Source organism: Dasypus novemcinctus, chromosome 14, assembly GCF_030445035.2.
Source record: "Dasypus novemcinctus isolate mDasNov1 chromosome 14, mDasNov1.1.hap2, whole genome shotgun sequence".
NCBI classification, from domain to species: Eukaryota; Metazoa; Chordata; class Mammalia; order Cingulata; family Dasypodidae; genus Dasypus; species Dasypus novemcinctus.
In genome coordinates, this window is record NC_080686.1 from 87,102,210 (window position 1) to 87,107,553 (window position 5,344).

General features: G+C 40.4%; 1 non-coding gene across 1 annotated transcript; it reads left to right on the forward strand.

Annotated features, from left to right (window-relative positions):
* Window positions 1–933: 933 nt before the first annotated feature.
* On the forward strand, window positions 934–1,040 carry LOC111766798 (U6 spliceosomal RNA). Its single transcript, XR_002798764.1, has one exon. It is a non-coding gene; the product is annotated as a U6 spliceosomal RNA (small nuclear RNA).
* Window positions 1,041–5,344: the final 4,304 nt, after the last annotated feature.

The window sequence follows — 5,344 nt, forward strand, 5'->3', positions numbered from 1 at the left end:
GTTGTACGCAGCTTAGGAGAATTTAACCTTTTGTCTTCCAGTGCCATGCTCCAGGCTGTGCTTGCTTTTTTTAATTTTAATTTTAATTTTTTATTCTTTCTCTCCCGAGAATTTCAGGGCATTTAAGGAGCTGTAATAATCCAGGGCCTCTTCAGGTCTTCAGGGAGCACAGATAGCTATTTTGGTGGAAAAGGAAATGAGATTATGGGTTTACTGTGTTTGGATCATAAAACCAACGCAGTCATTTGGAGGAATCGTTTTGCTCTCTGCTCAACTTTTCTGAATTCCAAGTATGTGCTCACAGCTGTCCGTGCTGCTTCTGACTGTGCACTCCTATGGGGCAAGAACTCAGCCTGGATAATTCATTCTCCCTGGTGCTGGACACACAGGTCGATGCTTCAGGATAAAAAATGGTCCCCAGAAGAGGAAATTAAGAAGAGGCAGCTGCCATTCATTGAATACTTTATATGTGCTAGGAGCTGAGCAAAACTCATACATGCATCATCTCATTTAGTCCGTAGAATAACCCTAGATGTGGTTACTGCTATTACCCCCACTTTACCATGAAGGAATAGAAGCACAGAGATGTTAAAGAATTTCTTCCAACTGGATTTGGACCAAAATGAATATGATTCTAGAACCTCTGTTCTTATTTGATTGCTGTCCTATACTGTGTGAGGCTGTTGTGAAGATTAAATGAAATGATGTCCATAAAGCATATTCCAGGTGTTATTTATATGTATAATGATGTGGCTCTTCACTGTGGAGTAGATAATGCTACTCATTCCCGTTGCAAGACACATAGTGAGTGCTTGGTGCTCCTAAATATCTATTGAATGGAAATGAACTGAGTAATGGTGGTTTGTGCTCCATTATTTATTCCATGCCCACTATAAGTCTGACATTGTAATGGAGGCTAAAGATTCAATGTTGGTGCTTGCTTTGGCAGCACATATACTGAAATTGGAATGATACAGAAAAGATTAACATGGCCCCTGTGCAGGGATGACACTCAAATTCATGAAGCATTCCATATTAAAAAGAAAAAAGATACAATGATGGTGACAACTGGTCAGGACAGAGGGTTTGAAAACAAGGAAAGGCAACTGTTCCATGGTGACATAAAACCCACAATTTGACTTTTTACTTTGTCTTTTAGAGTCTAAGAAATGGCCATATAACATATATATTGTATTAAGGGCCCAGTTGTCAGGCTCAAAGGCTCTAGAGCAGGGGTTCTTAATCTTTTTTCTTCCATGGACCCCTTTGCCAGTCAGGTGAAAACCATGAATCCTTTACTAAGTCCGCACTATACTGTGTATTATTTAATAAATATATCATACCCACACCAACACATGCCCACAAGAAAAATGCTTTTTGGAATTTGAATTCAAGCTCATGGACCTCCTGGTTAAGAACCCCTGCTCTGAGGTACAACATAATCCTTATGCTCATGGAACTTATAGTCTATTAGGGAAGGTATAAGAAAAAAATAAACAAGAAAAATAATTATAAATTGTGAAAAGAGCCACAAAGGAAGTAAAGTGTTGAGATAGACAATAATGGAGTTGGGACAGGGAGAAAGGGGCCAGATCCTACTTTGCATGGGGTAATAAAGGAAAGATTCTTTGAGGAGGATGTTTCAGCTGAGACAGGGTGTTGGGAGTGGGATGGCAGGGAGATCCTTCCAGGAGAAGAAACAACACGTAGGCTCTGAGGTGGGAGAAGAGCTTATCAAGTTCAAGGACCTGAAAGAGGATGAGTGTGGTTGGTGCATAACAAGGAGAGTGGGATGAGATGAGACTAGGAAGACAGGTAGTCTTAGATCATGAAGGCCTTATGGGTTCCTGGTAAGAAATTGGATTTTAGCCTAAGTATAATGGAACCCACCAAAGGGTCCTAAATAAGTGAAGGACTTTATCTGATTTGCTGCTGAGTGGAGAATGGACTAGACAGCACAAGAGTGACAGTTAGAAGGTTTTATGGTTGTCTTTGAAAAAGGCAACGTTGGCTTGGACCAATCATCAGCTGTGGAGAGAGTAAGACATGGGTGGAACTGGGAATTGATAATACTTGAAGAAGGATTTGGTGTGGAAGGTGAGGAAAAAGGGAGAAATTAAGGATGACTTCTAGATTTCAATTTAAATGCATACAGTCCAATGGATATTATAGTAATAAATATGTAAAATCATTACTATTTACTCAGTTTTTGTTAGGTTAGGTTCCAGTAACAAATTAATACCCCTTCCCCCATTCTCTGTGTCTTACACAATAAAGGTTTATTGTGGCTTCTTCAATCAGGATCTGGGCTAAAGAAGGCAGCCTCTCTCTGGGACGTGCCAATCTTGTGGCAGAGGAAGAAAAGCTGTGGTGGAACTGTACAATAGCTCTGCAAACATCTGTTTGAAGTCACACATGTCTCTTCTGCTTACATTATAGTGACAAAAGTGAGTCACACAAGCCTGATATCAATGGGGATAAGGCAGTATCATCATCTCACCTGGTGGGAATGCAAATAATTTGGAACAATAATATAATATACCCAAATTTCAAATTATATTATGGGATTCATCACTAGGCATAGACCTCTATGCCAAGAATTTCTATGTGCCTTACCATAAAGATGACAAGGTGATGTTTTAGTTTACTAGACTGCTCAAGCAAATACCATGAAATGGGCTGGCTTAAACAATGGGAATTCATTAGCTTATGATTTTGAGGCTAAAAGAAAGTCCAAATCAAGGCATCATCGAAGTGATGCATTCTCCTCAAAGGCTACAGTGTTCTGGGACTGGCTGTTGGCAACCCTTGGTTCCTCTATCCCATGGCAAGGCACGTGGCAGCAACTCCTGGTTTCTCCCTTCTCTTCTGAGTTCCATTAATGCAGCTTCTTACTTTCTTTTTTTCTTTTAACAAATCAATATTATTGATACATATTAATAAAGCATACGATTCATCCAAAGTATACGCTCAGTGGTATTTGGTATAAACACATAATTGTGCATTCATCACTTCAATCATTATTTGAGCATTTTCCTTATTTCAATAATAATAATAAACAGAAAACAGAGACTTCTTACTTTCTGTGGCTTTCTCTGTCTGAATTTCGTTCAGCTAGTGATAGGATTAAGACCCATCTTAACTGAGATGGGTCACATCTTAACTGAAGTAGCCTCATCAAAAGGTGCTAGTTACAATGGGTTCACACCTACAGGAATGGATTAAATTTAAGAACATGTTTTTCTGGGGTAGTTACAGCTTCAAACCACCAGAGATGGCGTCTGGAATTTGGGAATGAGTAAATATTTCATTAATTCTTCTGAAGAGAGTAAAAATAGTCAGTTTTTCTTTTTTTCTTTTTCTTTTAAATTTATTTTTGAACACATTATGAGTTTCTAAAATATAAAATTACAAAAAATGTATGCAGTGGAAAGTCTCCTCTTATTTCTGGGCCTCAAATAGTGACCCTTTGTTAACCCAGTGTTAGTTTTTGTGTATCTTTCCAAAGATATTTTATGTATATATAAGAAAATATATTCCTTTCTCTTCCTTTTTTTTTTTGAACAAAAATAACTTTCAAACACACTGCTCTACATCTTGCCTTTTTCTCTTTTCTCTTACCAATATATCATTTTACATCAGTACTTAAAGAGCTTCCTCTTTATTACTTTTTAAAAAATTTAATTGTGACAACATATATGATATTTGCCATTTTAACCATTTTTAAGTGTGCAATTTAGTGGCATTAATTACACTTACAATGCTGTGCTACCATCAGTCCTCATTATTTTTTATAAGTACATAATATTTTATTGTGTGGATGTTCCATACTTAATTAACTATTCATAACAAACCAACCCAAACTTAGCATAAAATCAAAGCCATTTTCTTACACTCAGAGATTCTATGGGTCAAGTTTTTGGGCTTGGCACAGTAGAAATGGCTTGTTTCTGTGTTGTGATGTCCAGAGTTGTTTTAGTTTGCTAAAGGCTGCTGGGAGGGAAGCGGACTTGGCTCAATGGATAGAGTGTCCGCCTACCACATGGGAGGCCCGTGGTTCAAACCCTGGGCCTCCTTGATCCTCGTGGAGCTGGCCCACGTGCAGTGCTGATGCGTGCAAGGAGCGCTGTGCCATGCAGGGGTGTCCCCCATGTAGGGGAGCCCCACGTGCAAGGAGCGCACCCCATAAGGAGAGCTGCCCGCGCGAAAGAAAGTTCAGCCTGCCCAGGAGTGACACCGCACACATGGAGGGCTGTCTCAGCAAGACGACACAACAAAGAGAGACACAGATTCCTGGTGCTGCTGACAAGAATACAGGTGGACACAGAAGAACACACAGTGAAGGACACAGAGAACAGACAACTGGGGTGGAGGTGGGGGTGGGGGGAGAAATAAATAACAGATCTTAAAAAAAAAAAAAGCTGCTGGGAGCAATATATCAGAAATAGATTTGCTTTTATGATGGAAATTTATTGGGTTAAAAGCCCTCAGTTCTGAGGCTGTGAAAATGTCCAAATCAAGGCATCATCAGAAATGCTGTCTCACTGAAGGTTGGCTTCTGGCAGTCCTAGACTCCTGTCATGTGGCAGGACATAGTGATGGCTCTGCTGGTCTAGTCACTGCCTTCTCCCTCAGGCTTACTTTCTTCCCGAGCTCAGCTGTGAGAAATCAGGCATATGGATCATCTCGCCCCTCTCCTCCAGGCCCCCTCTTCTTTTTCAATCTCTTGGGAGCCTCTTTCTGAGCCTCTGTGCTCTGCTGATTCTAGCCTCCGGCTTCCAGGACCTCTCTTTCAGATCTTAGGGTTTCTCTGTCTTTGCTGCTTTTTCCTGTACATCTGCTGCTTTTAGTCCTTCATTTTTAAAGGACTCCAGAAAAAGATTAAGACCCATCCAGGGTCACCCATGGTGACCAAAGCCTTAATCAAAGGCCCTTAACAGAAGTAATTTAATCAAGAGTTCCCACCTAACAATAGGTTTCCATGCACGGGAATTAATTGATTAGCTCTAAGGACATGATCTTTTCTGGGATCCACAAAAAGCTTCAAACTGTCACAGGAGTTTTAGCTGGGAAGACTCAGATACCTGGGGTGATTTAAATGGCTGAGAATTCTTTGCTTACAAGTGTGATGTCTGACCTAGGATGACTAGAATTCTGGGTTCAGTTGGGACTGCTGAACAGAGTGTCTACACAAGCCCTCTTCCTATGACTTGTATTTCTTACGTTGTTGTGGCTAAATTTGCAGAGGAAGGAACTCAGGAGGGATATACAGAGAGCAAGCATTCCAGGAAACCCGGGCACAAAATGCAAGGCTTTCTCTGACCTCACTCTGAAATCATGCGGT